The sequence below is a fragment of the Macaca nemestrina genome, chromosome 12 (assembly GCF_043159975.1).
Source record: "Macaca nemestrina isolate mMacNem1 chromosome 12, mMacNem.hap1, whole genome shotgun sequence".
In the NCBI taxonomy this organism is placed as follows: Eukaryota; Metazoa; Chordata; class Mammalia; order Primates; family Cercopithecidae; genus Macaca; species Macaca nemestrina.
The window spans coordinates 76,987,407-77,009,534 of record NC_092136.1 but is presented as its reverse complement, the minus strand read 5'-3'; the positions used below and the strand labels follow the sequence as shown (position 1 = coordinate 77,009,534).

Below are 22,128 nucleotides of genomic sequence, written 5' to 3'. Positions count from 1 at the left end.
AGGCATAGAAACTAAGTAAGGCTCAATAGATTAAGGTGCCCAAGATTATATAGTTAAGGGTAAAATATTATTTCCAACCCAAGTCTGAGTCCAAAGCCACAAAATTATATACCTTGCCATAGGATCATGGTTTCCAAACTGCACCAAGGCACCCTAGAGCATTGTTGCCAACTCCATCTGATTGTTTAAATTTTCAAGTAGGATACAGTGGTAGTGGAAATTTGCTGGTTGCCAGGCGAACTACTGCCTTGACATAGTTCATGGTTTCAAGATTGTGCTACATTTCTATAGATGATATGTCTTTGTGAAGCTGGCTTTTTAGTGGTTGCTGTGGTAAAATGCACAAAAAAATCTGTATGCAGCAGGAAAGAGGATAGCAGGGCCCACTCTGATTCCAAGGTTTGAAAAGTTGTGCAGTGCCCAACAGTAATACACATTTCACAAGTAATTATGGTTAAGAATGAAGTAAAAACATTATTTGTTGAAATGTAGCTAGGTTATTTTTCACATGGCTACTGACTGCTTAATAAGTGGAAGTGTTATTATTTCTGGCCTAGGGCTGCTGAGAGAAAATTGCTGAGATACTGAGGGTGCTGTGAACGTAGAACGTTTGGGAACCTTTGTTCTAGAAACTATCATTGAGTTTTGCGGCCAGAAAGAAGGGACTATTATATCATTGCCTTTATTTTTCACGGAGGAAAATCAAGCTACAGAGAGAGATTTCAAGTGTATACAGCTAACTGTTGGTGTTAGTCAAATTCTTATTTGAAAAGCCCACGTATATGCTGAAATTGTCAAAAAATTGAGATTTATAGTTGATACTCAGTATAAAAGGATGTGCCAAATGAAGGTGGTGTTTTATCCTCCTCTCTCTGCAGTCTACTTTAGTCCTTCCGATTCTGTGCTTTGTGTGGGCTTCCCCAGGTTTCTCCTAACTGGAGGTAGATAATGGTGGTTATGGATAAAGTCAACATTGACTTTGTGAGATTCCTGACACCCAAGGCTCCTAAGTATCTTTCCTCTCCTGCAGAGAATATTTCTTTTCAAGAGGCAACTATACCACTTTATTCTTTAAAAACAGTCTGGATATTGGTTGAGATGTTATATATATCTAATAAGTTTATTAAGGTAAATACAGATAACGTGTTAGGATTCTCATAGGTTATACTATGGTTGGCTGAATTAGTTGTATGTTAAGTAAGTTGAGCCATTAGTTTTTTGTTTCATTTTTGCATTTAATTTTAATGATTTGAATTTTAACTCTTGAAGTCAAAATATCAAGGTTAAAAAAAAAGTATGCTTTCTTAGCTGGAATTGTAACTATAACTATGATCTCTCTTACTGGTGCTGTAACTGATCTGTGTGTGACAATATATTTTTAGGTGCATTTGATAAAGTAGAAGGTGACTACTGTAACTGGGGCCACCATGTGTTGATTTAAACAAAAGATTTTACCAAGTGCATGTACTAGAGGTTGCACAAGTCTACAGTGGTAGACACTGATAGGGCATACATACATTCATAGTAGCATTGCTGGAGCCAGAGCCTGGTTAGGTTGAAACTTTTTAGTTGTGGCTCTTCTGCCTTTGAAAAAGTAAATATTCTTTGGGGCACTTATTAGAGGGAAAGAGAGAAATAGATTTCATCTCTACCGTTTTTGATATGTCCTAAAGTTATGGAGGTTTGGAAGGAGGTTGTTGGCATTGTCCTAGGAACTAGGAGGTAGTGGAGACAGAGGGACTTGTCTGGCTAACATGAGCCTGTTAATGCAAACTGGCTGACTTTTTAGTCTTTTAATGATTAAAAAGTTTGCATTAAATTTAGATGTTTTGTTAAATTCTCAGACAGACCACACCGGTAAGAAGGTAAGTAAGCATTTATTGTGAGTTCATTCACTTGATATGTAATATTGAGCATCTGCTGTGTACAGATGTAGCTACAGTAAATATTGCGGAGATATTTTTTAAAAAAAAAATTAAACATAAGCCTTTTAAAAGAAATTTCTAATCTAGTAAGAAGTAGCTAATGAGCTTGAAACTAATGACATCATTCAAAGACTTATTTTTTTCTCTGAGATTTTATCAAGTGGAGCAATAGTCTGTGCATTCTAGTCTACAGTTGTAGACTAAAATTATCTAACAGTTTTATGGTGCGATGTATGACCACATGCAATATGAAAAAGTAAGAATAATTCAGGCCTAAAGTACATGTTAAACTGAATCATATATTCAAGGAAGACAGTTATGTGTGTTGTTGGATTCAATAAAATTTTACTCTACATGATGAGTATAGTCGTAATATATTATGCTTGTTTTTTTTCTGGTTGTTTTCTGTTTTTATTGCAGAGTAGATCCCACAAAGGTATTAGGGTATTTTCTATTTTGTTTTAAAAACATTTAATTATATGGGCAAGTATAATGTACATTTTGTGATTACATATATTCTAGCAGGATTTGATTTATAATTTGTTTAGCTTTATATGGTCATATCTGTAAGTTAGGTTTATATTAGCTAACTTTTAAACATTTTTGCTCACTCTTGCACAATTGGGCACAAGCAGGGCCTCCAGGCAAATTGATGCCCAAACTAGAGAGAACAGCAGGCATTCTCTCCTTACTCTTCCACTTCCCCTCAACTTCCATTTCTTGATCCTTATGTGTGAAGTTGCACCACCTTTAGCCATTTGAAGGGGCTGCTGCTTCCGTATTATGCTTTCTTTCACTTGTATGCCATAAACGCAGTGCCTGCTAGCTCAAGTGTGCTCCGTATGAGGTTTGTACCAGTGTGTTAGGAAGAAGGGAGGCACTGAAATTCAAAAAAACCTGGCCGGGCGCGGTGGCTCAAGCCTGTAATCCCAGCACTTTGGGAGGCCGAGACGGGCGGATCACGAGGTCAGGAGATCGAGACCATCCTGGCTAACACGGAGAAACCCCGTCTCTACTAAAAAAATACAAAAAACTAGCCGGGCGAGGTGGCGGGCGCCTGTAGTCCCAGCTACTCGGGAGGCTGAGGCAGGAGAATGGCGCAAACCCAGGAGGCGGAGCTTGCAGTGAGCTGAGATCCAGCCACTGCACTCCAGCCTGGGCGACAGAGCCAGACTCCGTCTCAAAAAAAAAAAAAAAAAAAAATTCAAAAAAAACCCATGTTTTTGGGGTTTCCAAGTGACTAAACAATTGAACCACAATAATAGAGGAAACTGACTTAAACAGTATTAAACTGGTGTTGCTTCAAACATTATCAAAGGATTTCTGAGGTGAATGCCTACTTTATAAAAATGTATTTTTTTGGTTGGGCGTGGTGGCTCATGCCTGTAATCAGCACTTCGGGAGGCCCAGGTGGCAGATCACCTGAGGTCAGGAGTTCGAGACCAACCTGGTGAATGTGGTGAAACCCTGTCTCTACTAAAAATACAAAAATTAGCCGGACCTGGTGGCAGGCACCTGTAATCTCAGCTACTCGGGAGACTGAGGCAGAAGAATCGCTTGAACCCAGGAGGCAGAGGTTGCAGTGAGCCAAGATGGTGCCACTGTACTCCAGCCTGGGTGACAGAGTGAGACTCTGTCTCAAAAAAAAAAAAAAAAAAAAAAATTTTTTTTTTCCCCCCAGTTAGGACCTTGAATTCCTGGGCTCAAGAAATGCTCCTGCCCCAACCTCCTGAGTAGTTGGAACTACAGGTGCATGCCAGCACGCCCAGCTAATTTTTAAAGCTTTTTTTGGTAGAGAATGAGATCTTGCTATATTGTCCAGGCTGGTCTTGAACTCCTGACCTCAGGTGATACTCCCACCTTGGCCTCCCAAAGTGCTGGGGTTACAGGCATGAGTCAGCACTTGTGGCTAAAACTCCTTTTTTTTTTTTTTTTCTTTTTTTTTTTTGAGACAGTCTTGCTCTGTCACCCAGGCTGGAGTGCAGTGGCGTGATCTTGGTTCACTGCAACCTGTGCCTCCTAGGTTCAGGTGATTCTTCTGCCTCACGCTCCCAAGTGACTAGGATTACAGGCATGCACCACCATGCCTGGCTCATTTTTATGTGTTTAGTAGGGACAGGTTTTGCCATGTTGGCCAGGCTAGTCTTGAACTCCTGGCCTCAGGAGATCCAGCCACCTCGACCTCTCAAAGTGCTGGGATGACAGGCATGAGCCACTGTGCCCAGCCACTTCTTATTTTTATCCTGAGTTTAGGGATGTGTTAAATTGTATTAATTCTCCATTATCTCTGTGTGTGTGCGTGCGTGTGTGTGTGTGTATTTCCTTTTACAAATTATAAATGGCTGCTCTTTGAGGAAGACGTGGTGTAGGTGCTGTGGATCGGTGATCCGCAGGCTCCTGCTTCTTAACTCACCACTGTTCGCTCTCGCCGAGGAACAAGTCGGTCAGGAAGCTGCGCAGCAGCCGTGGCTTTTAAGGATACCGGAAAAACAACCGTGGAGCCAGAGGTGGCAATTCACCGAAATCGAATCACTCTAACGGGCGTCACCGTAAAATCCCTGGAAAAGATATGTGCTGACTTCGTCAGAGGAGCAAAGGAAAAGAATCTCCAAGTGAAAGGATCAGTTCGAATGCCTACCAAGACTTTGAGAATGACTACAAGAAAAACTCCTTGTGGTGAAGGTTCTAGGACATGGGATCCTTTCCAGATGAGAATCCACAAACGACTCATTGACTTGCACAGTCCTTCTGAGATTGTTAAGCAGATTGCTTCCATCAGTTTGAGCCAGGAGTTGAGGTGAAAGTCACCATTGCAGATGCTTAAGTCAACTATTTTAATAAATTGATTACCAGTTGTTAAAAAAATTATAAATGGCAAACTTGATCCCATTCATCATTAGACTACTTTTTGCTCTCATGTTTTGCTCAGAATTAAGTTTTAATACTCATTTAAAAATACTTAAATAAATTTGGTTTCTCTCAAAGTAAGTTGTGTAAGATATTCTGATAGCAAATTATTTCATAATTTGTGCCTTTCTGTGAATAAAAGGTAAAATTTCTGAAGAAGCAGGGATGAGGTGATAGGGAATTTGCAGTGTTTATTTAATCTTACCAGTCCAGATATGGACAAAGAGCAAGAACTAAAAGTTACGCTTAGAATGTTTGTCCAAAATCAAGGTGATCTTTTCAATGTAAGAACATGAGCTGTGAGGGCACACCAAGCAGAAACTACACCAGACTGTTTTTGTTTGTTTGTTTGTTTGTTTGTTTTTTTGAGATGGAGTCTCACTCTGTCGCCCAGGCTGGAGTGCAGTGATCTCGGCTCACTGCCACCTCTGCCTCCCGGGTTCAAGCAATTCTCCTGCTTCAGCCTTCTGAGTAACTGGGATTACAGGTGGCTGCCACCATGCCCAGCTAATTTTTTTGCATTTTTAGTAGAGATGGGGTTTCATCATGTTGGCCGGGGTGGTCTCAAACTCCTGACCTCAAGTGATCTGCCCACCCGGACCTCCCAAAGTGCTGGGATTACAGGTGTGAACCACCACGTCCAGCCCAAACTGATTTTAAGAAAGAAGAGCATAAGGGGAGAACTTGACAGGTGCCCCACCAGTAGACAGACCAGGCTTCAGCCTCCTGTAGTTGAACAAAGATTGCTTGAGGAGCAACATAAAGTATATAATGTGTATATGGCTCATGTAAGCAAGAGTTCCTGCAGAAAGCTCTCATAGTGAAGGTTTAGTCTGTATTTATTTTAGACTCTAAGCTTTTTCCCCCAGTATTTGTACATGTTTATCTTAATCATTTTCTGGATAGTAGGGTTATATAGGTTTTTTTCCTTTGTTTTTTCTTACATTTTTTCACATTTTATTTTCTATGTTAATTGCACATTTCTTTAATAATCACCACAAAAATTATTTAAAACGAGATTTCTAAAGAGGCTTTATAAAAGGAAAATTGAATTTCTGCTTGTATTTATTTACCTTTTTTTTTTTTTTAAAAGACAGAGTCTTACTCTGTCATCCGGGCTGGAGTGCAGTGGCTTGTTCTCTGCTGACTGCAACCTCTACCTCCCAGACTCTACCTCCCATTTCAGCCTCTCAAGTTGCTGGCACCACAGGCATGTGCCACCACACCCAGCTAAATTTTTTTTGTATTTTTAGTAGAGACAGAGTTTCATTATGTTGCCTAGGCTGGTCTCAAACTCCTGGGCTCAAGCAATCCACCTGACTCAGCCTCCCAAAGTGCTGGGATTACAGGCCTGAGCCACGAAGCTCAGCCTATTTATTTATTCTTAATCTTGAATTACCTCTTACAATGAATGTTACTGTCATCTACCCAAGTCACTCAGATCAGAAACAAAGGAGGCATCCTAGACCTTAGCCCTAAACACTTTCTACTTTGATACCAAGTCATATTGAGTCTATTTATCCCCTTTTGTATTCAACTTTGCTTTCTGTTCTCATTGCTAGTTTTAATGACACTGAACTGCTTTCACATCTCTGAAAATGTGAAAGGTTGTTTAACATTTGTGCTTTTTCCTCATCCTCCTCCCACTGAGTCGAATATCCCATCCCCATCTTCCTTCCCTTGCCTGTTCACTCTACCCGTCATTAGTCTGCTCGTTAAGCATCAAGTGCTCTGTGAAAAATTTCCTGCTTTCTGTCTCTCAAGTTAAATTAACCACTTCTGTCTCCTTACCCTGCATGTACACTTTGTAGATTTTATGTCACAGTACTCATAAAACTTTTTGCACTTACTGCCTAGCCTACGAGATGGTAAACTCTTTGAGGACAGGGATTCTTATTTTATTTTATTGCTAGCAATTGGTGAGTAATAGCAAATATATGTAGTAAATGTTTGTGAAATTAATAGTTTTCCTTAACTTACAGGACCATGTTCTGCTCTAAAACTTTGAAGTTAAAGCCTAGTCTGTGATAGCTTAGTACAGGGGTGGGCAATCTATAGCCTGTCCTCTATTTTTGTAAATAAGGTTTTACTGGTATACAGCCACGTTCATTTGTTTACATACTGTTGTCTGTAGCTGCTTTCACACAACTATGGTAGAGTTGAGTGATTGTCACAGAGAACATATAATTTCAAAACCTGAAGTATTGGGCTGGGTATGGTGGCTCATGCCTGCAATCCAAGCACTTTGGGAGGATTATCTGAGCCCCAGAGGTTGAGGCTGATCATGCCAATGCATTCCAGCCTGGGTGACACAGCAAGACCCTGTCTCAGAAACAAAACAAAACCCAAAACCTGAAGAACTTATTATCTGTCTAGCCCTTTACGGGAAAAAATTTGCTGATCCGTATTCCAGTGTGTGAAGATGGAAGTCTTATCAGATGATGATCGCTGTGTTTGAAAATACATTTAGAACGAGTATAATACAAATTTCCAGCCTGACCAACGTGGTGAAACCTGGTCTCTATTAAAAATACAAATTAGTTGGATGTGGTGGGATACACCTGTAATCCCAGCTACCTAGGAGGCTGTCACACGACAGTTGCTTGAACCCGGGAGGCAGAGGTTGCAGTGAGCGGTGATTACGCCATTGCACTCCTGTCTGGGCGACAGAGCGAGACTCCACCCTTCCCCCCCGCAAAAAAATAAAAATAAAAAAGAACGAATATAATACAAATTAAATGCCTAGAATGTCCTGTGAATGAAACTATTAGTGGAACAGTAGTCTCAATATTGATCTAATTTTACATCTAACTGTTTTGGTATTAATTACTCCTCTCTCTTGGGTTAGGTGAGTCTAAAAGCTTTTTTGTTAACTGGGTGATGACATTACATTGAACTAAATTTCTTTCATTCAAGAATAGCCATGGAGCCGGGCGAGGTGGCTCACGCCTGTAATCCCAGCACTTTGGGAGGCCGAGGCGGGCGGATCACAAGGTCAAGAGATCAAGACCACGGTGAAACCCCGTCTCTACTAAAAATACAAAAAATTAGCCGGGCGTGGTTGTGGGCGCCTGTAGTCCCAGCTACTCAGGAGGCTGAGGCAGGAGAATGGCGTGAACCCGGGAGGCGGAGCTTGCAGTGAGCCGAGATCGCGCCACTGCACTCCAGCCTGGGCTGGGCGACAGAGCGAGACTCCGTCTCAAAAAAAAAAAAAAAAAAAAAAAGAATAGCCATGGCTGCCTCTGCCTAATTGTCATAAGGCAGTGCTAGGATGGGAGCCATGTGACATAGTAATTGGTAGTAAGGGTAAGAGTTATTGTAACATTGCTGCTATACCAGCCTCAAAGTCTCATCCAAGTGAACTGATTAGGTGAGGGTAAGGTTGGATGAATGGTGATGCTGTGTACTCAGATGGGAAAGGATGTAGTTTTTTTTTTTTTTTTTTGAGACGGAGTCTCGCTCTGTCGCCGAGGCTGGAGTGCAGTGGTGTAATCTCGGCTCACTGCAAGCTCCGCCTCCCGGGTTCACGCCATTCTCCGGCCTCAGCCTCCCGAGTAGCTGGGACTACAGGCGCCCGCCACTGCGCCCGGCTAATTTTTTTCTATTTTTAGTGGAGACGGGGTTTCACCATGGTCTCGATCTCCTGACCTTGTGATCTGCCCGCCTCAGCCTTCCAAAGTGCTGGGATTACAGGCGTGAGCCACCGCGCCCGGCCAGGATGTAGTTATTAAAGATAGAACTTAAAAGATTTACTTACGTTACTTAAAGGACACAGGACTGGGAAAGAATCTACTAGATTATAGCTTCCTAGTAAGTGGGATTAAATGCCTTGGTCATCAGTGTATTTTGCAGCAAAAGGGCAGTACTGGTTATGAAGCTTAGGCATGTGTTATGCTAGATATCTCAGGGAATTTGATACTTACTCTTTTCCTTTTGTCCTTAGCATCCTCACAGTTGGCTCTGCAAATAAATATAGTTGTCACTTCTTCGATGTTTAGATGTTAAAAGTGTTTTAGGAAAAGAAAATTAGATAGAATGAGTTATTCCAAATAATACATTCTAACTTGCTTTTGGTATTTGGAATTTGGGGATATAGCAATATTGTAATGTTGGAAAACTTTGATTAATCAGAAGTATAATGGAGCTTACTTTATATTCCCATTAAAGTCTTGCCAACCTCCAGTTTATCAGAACCACAAGTAAGCCATCTACAGCAGCACTAACTTGGTCTGGCATCTGAATTCACACATTCCATAATATTCCTCATTTTTGAGATTTTTTGTCCTATGAATTTTGACTGTGGTCAACTGGTTTTTCCTTGCTATCTTTTTGCCTCATGGCCTTTTCATTTTATACCCTATCTTCTATTATTACCTAGTTTTATTCACCATAATAACTATATCTCACTCCTTTAGTGTCCTATTTTCCCATATTTTGGACCTCCCCTTTAAACCTTAATTATCTTCTCCATTCTTATCTTTCACAGAAAAATAAATTACAAAAATGCAAAAATAAGGGGCTTTGTAGTATGCATGCTTTACCATAATTTTATAGGTTAAATGCCTGGAGTAGTACTGTTGTAATTATCAGAGCTTACTGTTGAGCCAGACTCCATGATAAAGCCATCTACCAAGATTACCTTATTTAATCCTTAGAGCCACTCTATTTATAGTATCATTATTTTCATTTTATAGATAAGGAAACTATTTAGAGAGGTAAAGTAACTTGCCTGAAGTCACACAGTGTTAAAGGGTTGGAGAAAATTTTGATAAAAATGTGTTTGTAATGCTGTGGGAATTTAAAACTGGGTAAGTCTGGCTTCGGAGCCCAACTCTTAACCAGTGTTTTGTCCCCACAGGTACGCTCTTACAGTGATTGCAGTGTGATCCACAGTACTATGGTTGTGGTCTGAACACTAAGCAATGATCTGAACACTTAGGCTTCTGAGTCAGATAACGTAGCATATTTCCCCACTCACCTCTTTTTACTTTAAAAGTTTAAATTTTATTAGCATGAACATTATTTTTAAAAGGTATAATATTTGAATGGGATACTAAAATATATTGAAACCAAAGAACTACAAGTCATAGGTACAGTTGATGCCTTGATATTTGAACATGAATCTTAACCAGCTTTTCATCATTGTTTGGGAAAATCCTAGTTTTCCTCACACTTTGAAACAATTTTCTTCTTCTTGGTGTTTCGGGTTTTTTTTCTTTTTCTTTCTTTCTTTTTCTTTTCTTTTTTTTTTTTTTTTTTTTTTTGAGACAGAGTCTTTCTCTGTTGCCCAGGCTGGAGTGCAGTGGCATGATCTCGGCTCACTGCAACCTCCACCTTGGGTTCAAGCGATTCTCCTGTCTCAGCCTCCTGAATAACTGGGAGTCCAGGCACGCACCATCATGCCCAGCTAATTTTTGTATTTTTAATAGAGATGGAGTTTCACTATGTTGTGCAGGCTGGTCTTGAGCTCCTGACCTCAAGTGATTCGCCTGCCTTGGCCTCCCAAAGTACTGGGATTACAGGTGTGAGCCACCACACCCAGCCTAATTTTTTTATTTTTAAAAATTTTTTTAATGGGATTGGCTCAACGAAATAATTTTCTTCTTGAATATTTTGGAAATTAGACTTCATCTCCTATAATTATAAAAGTTTTGTGCATTGTGTTATCAGATGCTTCCAGGGTGTGTTCCCATACTGCCTTGACTTCCATTTACCCTAATTAAACCAATTGTCTTATTTTTCCTTGTAGTTCAGTGTTTTTCAACCCTTATAATAATCATGTGTCATTAACTAACTCTGACTATGCATTAGAATCCCTTGAATCGCTCTGAAAAATATTGATGCTTAGGCCTTAACAATGCTCCATTGAAGTCAGAATCTCTGGGGATTGAGGCCCTGGCATCAGTGATTTTAATGTGTAATCAGGAATGTCTGTTCTTACCTATTTGTCCTAATACTTCAAACTTCGTCTTAAACTCTATGCTGAGATTAAAGTCTGTTTTGTCTGGTATTAGCATAGCCACTTCAGCTGTCTTTTGTTTACTTTGCATGATGTGTTCCTTTCTATCCTTTTAACCTCGTTGTGTCTTTGATTCTAAACTTTGTTTCTTGTAGACAGCATATATTTGTATCATGTTTGCATGATCTTGTTTGCATGAATATAATTATGCAGGCAGTTATAATACAAAGTATAACTGCTGTTTAGAGTAATTCTAAGGTGCTTTGAGAATATAAATGAGCAAGTACTTAATTTTGGCCAGGGGAAATCATAACATCACTGTAAGCATTATGGAAATTTGAATGGTTGAATAAAAGTTGGAAAAGTGTTCAAGGCAGGGAACAGCATGGGAAAAGGCATAGAAGTTTCTGATAATATGGCATGTATGGGAAATTGTAACCTAACTGTATACATTAGGTTTCTGATAAGGTTTGTGGTTGAGGAACCTAAGACCGTATGAGAAAATTAGATTGGGAGTTATAAATGCTTTGCATGTATTTTTCCCTTCTTTAAAGTAAAAATGTAGCACATTAAATAAAGGCAACATGCCAGTGACTGACAATAAGTTCCATAAGGAATTCATTTTCTCTTATTCACTCTATTTCTAGCCTAGTATTTAGCATATAGTAGATGCTCAAGTGTTAGTTGAATGAATGTGTCACATATTTCAAAATATTTTTAGATTTTCTCTTCATCCCTTGTTTGCTACACATTTTTCATGGTGTAACTCTTTTTTCTTTTGGGTATTGCTGTAAAGATATACATTACTGAATTCCCCCTCCCCCCCCCGCTTGTTTTTTCACTTATTTAATTTTTTTTTTTTTTTAATGACTCAGGTGTTTCCTTTTGGTCTTTCTCACGTGTTTCCCCATCTTTGGTCTGTCTTTCTTTTCTTCCTTTCTTTCTTTCTCTTTATTTAGAGAGAGGGTCTTGCTCTATTGCCCAGACTGCAGTGCAGTGGCACAGTCATAGCTCACTGTAACATAGAACTCCTGGACTCAAGTAATCCTCCGGCCTCAGCCTCCCAAGTAGCTAGCACTACTTGTGCCCTTACACCTGGCTAATTAAAAAAATATATATATATATATTTTTATAGAGATGGGTGTTGCTACGTAGCCCACGCTGGGTTGTATAATAGTGCCTGAGATGCCTGAGATGGAAAATCTTTGGGTAATCCCTCAACTCATTTCTTGGGTTATTTGGTTATACCATGTCTTAACTGCATGAAAAGCATTTGTTATTAACCTCTTCTAAGCTTATTACTTTTTATTTGAATCCTCTGAGTATAGTTAAAAATCCAATTTTTAATTTATCTTTCCCAAGACACCATGAGGGAAAAGTCATTATTCCGTTTCTGTTATTTACCTTTTTTTTTTTTTAAGAGCCCCACCCCAATTTCTCTGAATTGATTTATATGATCTTCACCAGGGGTGATCTGAAATTCTCATTTCTGAAACAATTCTTTTGCGGTGTTGGAAAGGCAGTGGGCAGTTTGGGGTGGTGATAGGGAAACCAGCTGGAGGTTGTTATAATATTACATTCATATTGTAAGATGTGAATTGGGCAAGTGTCAGTAGGGAGTGAGAGAAAAGGCTAGATCTGAGAAAGAGAATTTGCAGGTAGAATAGATAAGGGCTTAGTTAATGGATTGAATTAGAGTACCTTATTTATGTACTTAAGGTAATTAAAATTAACTTTAATTAACTATCTTGGCATTTGTGCCCAGTTTTCTGTTATAAGTAAAGTTCTCTTTAATGAAATAATCTTATCTTTTGTTTTCTTTTTTTTTTTTTTTTTCTTTTTTTGAAATGGAGTCTCGCTCTGTCTCCCAGGGTGGAGTATAGTGATGTGATCTCGGCTCACTGCAACCTCCACCTCCTGGTTTCAAGCAATTCTGCCTCAGCATGCCACCCCACCTGGCTAAGTTTTGTCTTTTTAGTAGAGACGGGGTTTCACCATGTTGGCCAGGCTGGTCTTGAACTCCTGACCTCCGGTGATCCACCTACCTCAGCCTCCCAAAGTGTGGGGACTACAGGCACAAGCCCGTGCCCTGCCGAGATATGTCATTTTTATTTGCAAAAAAAGTTTGTTGTAAGTTTAGAGATTGCTTTTTTCTGCTTGGTACAGAGATTTGATACTCATTAGACATCCTTTCTGTTCCTTTCTCCCCACAAAGAAACAAACGGGAACTTCAAGTAATTTGAAATACCACTCTAGATAAATAAACACATATGTTTAATACATAGTGTGGATTTAGTTCATTGTAAATGAGAAGTACACATAAGTGATATGTGTGTTTGTGGGGGTTGAAAGTTGATGAAGAGATTCTTGATTGATCTTGAAAAACTGTCTAGCAGAAATACAATTTGACTTGAATTCCATCTGGGGAACAACTCTTTCTTCAGCCTTTTTTGAGACAAGGTCTTGCTCTGTTACCCAGGCTGGAGTATAGTGGTGCAATCATGGCTCACTGCAGCCTTGACCTGAGCTCAAGCTATCCTTCCACCTCAGCCTCCTGAGTAGCTGGGACCACAGGAACGTGCCACCATACTCAGCTATTTTTTTTTTTCCTAGAGATGGGGTCTCACTGTGTTGCCCAGGCTGGTCTTAAACTTCTGGGGTCAAGTGATCCACCCACTTCGGCCTCCCTAAGACTGGGATTACAGGCGTGAGCCACCGTGCCTGGTTCCCCAACTATTAAATGTACTATTAGACACCATGTATTAATGTAGACCTATAATATTATTTGAGCTATAAGTAAAGTCTGGTCTCATGCCATTTAATTAGTGAAGGATGGTTCTATCATTTTACAAGGTAGAATGTCACCAACAAGACTGTCCCCATTTCACATGCCAGCCACAGGTGGGGTCCCCATGCTACCTGCACTTCTACCCAACTGGCTACAAATCTGAGGAGTTCCCATAACCCACCTCAAGTTCTGTAATTCACCGGAATGACTCACAGAACTCAAGAAAGTGCTTTATTTACAGTTATGGCTTTATTATAAAGGATACAACATAAGACCAGCCATATGCAGAGACACATAGGGCAAGGTCTGGAAGGGTCTTGGATGTAGAGCTTCTGTGCCCCTCTCCCTGTAGAATCAGGGCATGTCACCTTCCCAGCATATCATTGTGTTCACCAGTCAGGAAACTGCTCAGTATGACAGGTTTTTGTTTCTCTTTTCAGGCAGGGTCTTGCTCTCTTGCCCAGGCCGCAGTGCAGTGGTGCAACATGGCCTACCCTGAGCTCCTGGGCTCAAGCGATCCTCCTGCCGAGTAGGGGGGACTACAGGCACATGTTACCACGCCCAGTTAATTTAGTTATATTTTTCTAGAGATGAGGTCTCACTGTATTGCTCAGGCTGATCTTGAATTTCTGGCCTCAAATGATCCTCCTGCCTTAGCCTCCCAAAGTGCTAGGATTGTAGGTGTGAGCCACTACACTTGGCCACGCATAACAGCCTTTTTATTTATTTATTTTTGAGATGAAGTCTCACTCTGTCGCCCATACTGGAGTGCAGTGACAGGATCTCGGCCCACTGCAACCTCCGTCTCCCGGGTTTAAGCGATTTTCCTGCCTCAGCCTCCTATATACCTGGGATTACAGGTGCACACCACCATGCCCAGCTAATTTTTGTAATTTTAGTAGAGACAGGGTTTCACTATGTTGGCAAGGCTGGTCTGGAACTCCTGACCTCAAGTGATCTGCCCATCTTGGCCTCCCAAAGTGTTGGATTACAGGCGTGAGCCACTACACCCAGCCAGCATAACAGTTTTTATTAGGGTTTTTGTTTTGCAATAGAATTCTGTCTTGACTGGGCACAGTGGCTCATGCCTATAATCCCAGCACTTTGGGAGGCCTAGGTGGGTGGATCGCTTGAGCCCAGGAGTTCAAGACTACCCTGGGCAACATGGGGAACCCTGTCTCTACAAAAAATACAAAAATTAACCAGGTGTGGTGACATACGAATGTAAGTCCTGGTTACTTGGGGGACTGAGGCAGGAGGATCGCTTGAGCCTGGGAGGTAGGGGCTCCAGTGAGCCATGATTGTGCCACTGCACAGACAAACAAAAGAACTCACTCTCTAGCTCCTATCCTCTCCCTGGAGGTTGGGCTGATAGTATGTGGCTTAAAGCCCCTACCATCTAATTTCACAATAGGTCCTTCTGGCATAGCTAGCCCCTATCCTGTCCCATTTGTTCATAGTATATAATGTCTTTCATATGTTGCTGAATTCAGCTTGCTAGTTTTTTGTTTGTGTTTTAGAGATGAGGCCTCACTCTGTCACCCAGACTGGAGTGAGAGGCACTGGAGAGGCACTATATATCATAGTTGCTAGTATATTGTTAAAAGTTTTTTCTTGTGATATCTGTTAAATGGTTTTGGTGGTTCACTCCTATAATCCTAGCACTTTGGAAGGCCAAGGCGGGTGGATCTCTAGAGGTCAGGAGTTTGAGACCAGCCTGGCCAACATGCCAACATGGCGAGACCTTGTCTCTACTAAAAATACAAAATTAGCCAGGTGTGCTAGTGCGTGCCTGCAATCCCAGCTACTTGGGAGGCTGAGGCAGGAGAATCGCTTGAACCCAGGAGGCGGAGATTGCAGTTAGCTGAGATCGCGCCATTGCATTCCAGTCTGAGCAATAAGAGTGAAACTCTGTCTCAAAAAAAAAAAAAAAAAAAAAAAATTAATTAAATGGTTTTGGTATTAAAGTAAATGAAAAGTTTCTTCTCTCCACAGAATACTCTGACACCAAATTTGTGCTTTTTCGACATCAAACAATTTTCCATTTCTTTGCACACACCAACTGGGTGTATTACAATTTAGTTTGATTCTGACACTACCTAGAGTTACCACAGTCCCGCAAATTAAAGACTCAGACCCACAAGACTGCCTTCCCACTTTAGACATCAGTTGCAAGTGTTGGGTGCCAAGGGTCCCCACACTTCTGTCTGACTTGACTACAAATTGGGGGTTCTCACAACTTCCTTCTTAGGTTCAATAACCTGCAGTATTGGCTCACAAAACTCAGGGAAACACTTTACTTCTGTTTCAGGTTTATTATAGAGGATACAAATGAACAGCCAGATGAAGAGGTACACAGGGTAAACAAGGTCTGGAAGAGTCTCAAGTGCGGGTGCTTCAGTCCCCCAGCAAATTAATGCGTTCACCAACTCAGAAGCTGTCTAAACCCTAGTTTAGGGATGATGATGATGATTATTATTATTATTATTATTATTATTATTTTGTAGAGATGGGGTCTCTGTATGTTGCCCAGGCTGTTCTTGCATTCCTGGGCTCAAGAGATCCTCCTGCCTCAGCTTCCCAAAGTGCTGGTCATGCCCAGTCAGTTTAGGGATTTTTTTTTAATGGAGGTGTCATCATGTAGGTATGATTGATTGTTAACTCAAATCTCCAGACTCTCTTTGTTCTCTGGAGGATGTGGATGGGGCTGAAAGTTCCAGGCTCTAGGCATGTAATCATGGCTTGGTCTTTCTGGTGACCAGTTCTCATTCTGAAGATTCCAGGAGCCCACCAAGAGTTCCCTCATTAGAACAAAAGATGCTTCTGTCACACAGGAAATTCCACGGGATTTAAGAGCTCTGTGTAGACACGCCTGTTACCCCATTGCTCAGGAAATTGCAAGGAATTTAGGAGCTCTGTGTCAGGAACCATGTCCAAAGAGCACATATTAGAACAAAAGATGCTGCTAGCACCCTATCACTCAGGAAGTTACAAGGATTTTAGGAGCTCTGTGTCAGGAACTATGGAGCAGAGATCAAATATGTATTCTTTTTTTGAGACGGAATCTCGCTCTGTTTTGCCCAGGCTAGAGTGCAATGGCAAGATCTCAGCTCATTGCAGCCTCCGCCTCCTGTGTTCAAGTGATTCTCCTGTCTCAGCCTCACAAGTAGCTGGGACTACAGGCATGTGCCACCACACCCGGCTAATTTTGTATCTTTAGTAGAGATGGGGTTTCACCATGTTGGCCAGGCTGGTCTCAAACTCCTGACCTCAGGTGATCTAGCCACCTTGGTGTCCCAAAGTGCTGGAATTACTGGCGTAAGCCACTGAGCCCAGCCCCAACCATGTATTCTTATATCATACAAGGTAATCCTGGCCTCATAAAATGAATTGGAAAGTGTGGGAAGTGTTCTATCCTCTTCTGTGTTTTGGAGGAGTTTGAGAAGTTTTGGAATTAATTCTTTTTTTTTGAGAGAGAAGGTCTTGCTCTGTTACCCAGGTTGGAGTGCGATAATGCGATTGTGGCTCACTGCCACCTTGACCTAGTGGGCTCAAACAGTCTTCTTGCCTCAGCTTCCTGAAAACTTAAGGTGTACTATCACACTCAGCTAAATGAAGAGACAGAGTCTCACTGTAGCCCAAGCTGGAGTGCAGTGGTGCAGTCATACCTCACTTCAGCCTTGAAGTCTTGGACTCAAGCTGTCTTCCCATCTCAGCTTGTTGTGTAGCTAGGAGGACAGGTGTTTGCCACCAAGCCTAGCTAATTTTGAGTGTTTTGTAGAGATGGAGTCTTGCTGTGTTGCCCAGGCTGGTCTCATAGTCCTGACCTCAAGTGATCCGCCCCCCCTCTTCCAAAGTGCTGAGATGAAAGGTATGTGCTACCACATAGCTGGTGTTAATTCTTTTTATAAATGTTTGGTAGAATCTACCAGTGAAGCCATCTGGTACTGGACTTTCTTTGTGGGAAGTACTTTTTTTCTTTTCTGGGTTTCTTTTCTTTCTTTCTTTATTTTTTTGAGACAGGTTCTTGTTTTGTTGCCCAGGCTGGAGTGCAGTGGTGTGATCTCAGCTCGCTGCAACCTCTGCCTCCTGGGTTCAAGTGATTCTCCTGTCTCAGCCTCCCGCAAAGCTGGGATTACAGGTGTGTACCAACACACCTGGCTAAGTTTTGTATTTTTAGTAGAGGTGGGGTTTCACCATGTTGGTCAGGCTGGTCTCCAACTCCTGACCTCAAGTGATCCACCCACCTCGGCCAGCCTCCCAGAGTGCTGGGATTACAGGTGTGAGACACTGCGCCCTGCCACGGCCAAATTTTTCCTTAAAAATTTTTTTTTTTTTTTTTTTTTTTTTTAAGAGAATGGGGTGTTGCCACATTACCCAGGCTGGAGTGCAGTGGCTGTTCACAGGAGCAATCATAGGGCACTTTGGCCTTAAATTCCTGATCTAAAGTGGTCCTCCCACATTAGCCTCCCACATAGCTGCAATGCTTTGTGGGAAAGCTGATTCGTGACTCCATCTCTTTACTCTGTACTCTTTACTCTGTACAGGGATATTCAAGTTTTCTGTTTCCTCTTGAGTACATTTTGGTAGTTTGTTTCAGTGAAGTTGATAATTTCATCTAGGTTATCTAATTTGTTGGCATGCAATTTTCATAGTATTCTCTTATAATCTTTTTATTTCTGTAAGGTTGTTAGTACTATCCCTGCTTGCATTTCTGACTTGGGAAACTTGAGTCTTCTATTTTTCTTTATCAGTTTAGTTAAAGGTTTATCAATTTTATTTATCTTTTCAAACAACCAGCGTTTGTTTTCTTTGAGTATGATTCCATTTACATGACAAATTCAGAATCGGCAAATTCATAGAGACAGGAAATAAATTAATGGCTGCCCGAGATTGGGGTGGTGAAATTTGAAAGGACAAGATTTCCTTCTGGGTTAATGGAAATATTTTGTAATTATGTAGTGGTGATGGTTACATAATAGTGTCTATTCATATCCTTTGCCTTTTTTTTTTTTTTTTTTTTTTTTTTTGAGACGGGGTCTCACTCTGTCACCCAGGCTGAAGTGCATAGATGAGATTATGGCTCACTGCAGCCTCAACCTCTCCTGATCTCAAGCGATCCTTTCACTTCCTGAGTAGCTGGGACTATAGGCACATGCCACTTCCCCTGGCTAATTTTTGTATTTTTTATAGAGATGGGGTTTTGCCATGTTGCAAGCTGGTCTCAGATTCCTGGGCTCCAGTGATCCTGCTGCCTCATACTCCCAAAGTGCTGGGATTACAAGCGTGAGCCACTGCAGCCTGCTTACCCATTTTCTAATGAAATTTATTTTTAGTCTTTATTATTATTATTTTTTCTATTTAGTTTGAGTTTCTTGTATATTCTAGATTTTATTCCTCTGTCATATGAGCAGTTTGTAAATATTTTCCCCTCTTCAAGAGGTTGTGTCTTCACACTGTCGATTGCTTATTTTTCTGCATGTAGCTTTTTAATTTAATATAGTCCCATTTGTTTATTTTTGTTTTTGTTCTAGGCTTTTGAGCTCTTTTTTTTTCTTTTTTTTTTTTAAATTATGCTTTAAGTTCTGGGGTACATGTGCAGAACGTGCAGTTTCGTCACATAGGTATACACATGCCATGGTGGTTTGCTGCACCCATCAACCTGTCACCTACATTAGGTATTTCTCCTAACGTTATCCCTCCCCTAACCCCCCACCCCGCAACAAGCTCCGGTGTGTGATGTTCCCCTCCCTGTGTCCATGTGTTCTAATTGTTCAACTCCCTGTTATGAATGAGAACATGCAATATTTCGTTTTCTGTTCTTGGGATAGTTTGCTGAGAATGATGGTTTCTAGCTTCATCCATGTCACTGCAAAAGATGTGAACTCATCCTTTTTTATGGCTGTGTAGTATTCCATGGCGTATATGTGCCTTTTTTTTTTTTTAAGGTAGAGTCTCATTCCTGTCGTGCAGGCTAGAATGCAGTGGCACGATCTCAACTCACTGCAACCTCTACCTCCTAGGTTCAAGCAATTCTCCTTCCTCAGTCTTCCGAGTAGCTGGGATTAAAGGTGTGCATGCGCGCGCCAGCATGCCTGGCTAATTTTTGTATTTTTAGTAGAGACGGGGTTTCACCATGTTGGCCCTGCCAGTCTCGAACTCCTGACCTGAGGTGAGCCACCCACCTTGGCTTCCCAAAGTGCTAGGATTACAGGCATGAACCACTGCGCCTGGCCTATGTGCCACATTTTCTTTATCCACTCTATCATCGATGGACATTTGGGTTGGTTCCAAGTCTTTGCTCTTATGATTTGTGCTGCAATAAACATATATGTTCATGTGTCTATAGTAGAATGATTTATAATCCTTTAGGTATGTACCCAGTAATGGGATTGCTGGGTCAAATGGTATTTCTAGTTCTAGATCCTTGAGGAATCGCCACACTGTCTTCCACAATGGCTGAACTAATTTACACTCCCACCAACAGTGTAAAAGCATTCCTATTTCTCCACATCCTCTCCAGCAATCATTGTTTCCAGACTTTTTAATGATTGCATTCTAACTGGCGTGAGATGGTATCTCATTGTGGTTTTGATTTGCATTTGCCTAATGCCCAGTGATGATGAGCATTTTTTCATATGTCTGTGGCTGCATAAATGTCTTCTTTTGAGAAGTGTCTGTTCATATCCCTTGCCCACTTTTTGATGGGGTTGTTTGGTTTTTTCTTGTAAATTTGTTTAAGTTCTTTGTGGATTCTGGATATTAGCCCTTTGTCAGATGGATAGATTGCAAAATTTTTTTCTCATTCTGTAGGTTGCTTGTTCACTCTGATGATAGTTTCTTTTGCTGCGCAGAAGCTCTTTAGTTTAATTAGATCCCGTTTGTCAATTTTGGCTTTTGTTGCCATTGCTTTTGGTGTTTTAGACATGAAGTCTTTGCCCATGCTTATGTCCTGGATGGTATTGGCCAGATTTTCTTCTAGGATTTTTTGGTCCTAGGTCTTACATTTAAGTCTTTGATCCGTCTTGAGTTGATTTTTGTATAAGGTTTAAGGAAGGGGTCCAGTTTCAGTTTTCTGCATATGGCTAGCCAGTTTTCCCAACACCATTTATTAAATAGGGGATCTTTTCTCCATTGTTTGTTTGTGTCAGGTGTGTCAAAGATCATATGGTTGTAGATGTGTGGTGTTATTTCTGAGGCCTCTGTTTTGTTCCATTTGTCTGTGTATCTGTTTTGGTACCAGTAGCAATGCTGTTTTGGTTACTGTAGCCTTGTAGTATAGTTTGAAGTCAGGTAGCTTGATGCCTCCAGCTTTGTTGTTCTTGCCCAGGATTCTCTTGGCTATGCAGGCTCTTTTTTGGTTCCATATGAAGTTTAAAGTAGTTTTTTTTCCAATTCTGTGAAGAAAGTCAGTGATAGCTTGATGGGGATAGCATTGAATCTGTAAATTACTTTTGGCAGTATAGCCATTTTCACGATATTGATTCTTCCTATCCATGAGCATGGAATGTTTTTCCATTTGTTTGTGTCCTCTCTTATTTCCTTGAGCGGTGGTTTGTAGTTTTCCTTGAAGACGTCCTTCACATCCCTTATAAGTTGGATTCCTAGGTATTGTATTCTATTTGTAGCAATTTTGAATGGGAGTTCACTCATGATTTGGCTCTCTGTTTGTCTGTCATTGATGTATAGGAATGCTTGTGATTTTTGTACATTGATTTTATATCCTGAGACTTTGTTGAAGTTGCTTATTAGCTTAAGGAGATTTTGGACTGAGACAATGGGATTTTCTAAATACACAATCATGTTATTTGCAAACAGAGACAATTTGACTTCCTCTCTTCCTGTTTGAATATGCTTTATTTCTTTCTGTTGCCTGATTGCCCTGGACAGAACTTCCAATACTATGTTAAATAGGAATGGTGAGAGAGGGCATCCTTGTCTTGTGCCGGTTTTCAAAGAGAATGCTTCCAGTTTTTGCCCATTCAGTATGATACTGGCTGTGGGTTTGTCATAAATAGCTCTTATTATTTTGAGATATGTTCCATCGATATCCAGTTTATTGAGAGTTTTTAGCATGAAAGGCTGTTGAATTTTGTCAAAGGCCTTTTCTGCATCTATTGAGATAATCATGTAGTTTTTGTCATTGGTTCTGTTTATGTGATGGATTACATTTATTGATTTGCATATGTTGAACCAGCCTTGCATCCCAGGGATGAATTTGACTTGATCGTGGTGGATGAGCTTTTTGATGTGCTGGCTGGATTCGGTTTGCCAGTATTTTACTGAGGATTTTCACATTGATGTTCATCAGGGATATTGGCCTGAAATTTTCTTTTTTTGTTGTGTCTCTGTCAGGTTTTGGTATCAGGATGGTGCTGGCCTCATAAAATGAATTAGGGAGGTTTCCTTCTTTTCCTATTGTTTGGAATACTAATAAGAAAAGAGAGAAGAATCAAATAGACACAATAAAAAATGATACAGGAGATAAACCTCTTTCTTTTGTAAATTGCCCAGTCTTGGGTATATCTTTATCAGCAGCATGAAAACAG

The 22,128-nt window shown here is 40.8% G+C and overlaps 1 protein-coding gene and 1 pseudogene across 2 annotated transcripts in view; both read left to right on the top strand.

Annotated features, from left to right (window-relative positions):
* Positions 1–22,128, top strand: part of LOC105468803 (remodeling and spacing factor 1) — a 158,619-nt gene that overhangs the window by 3,387 nt on the left and 133,104 nt on the right. The gene's annotated exons all lie outside the window — the stretch shown is intronic.
* Positions 4,334–8,252, top strand: LOC112424449 (small ribosomal subunit protein uS10-like; annotated as a pseudogene).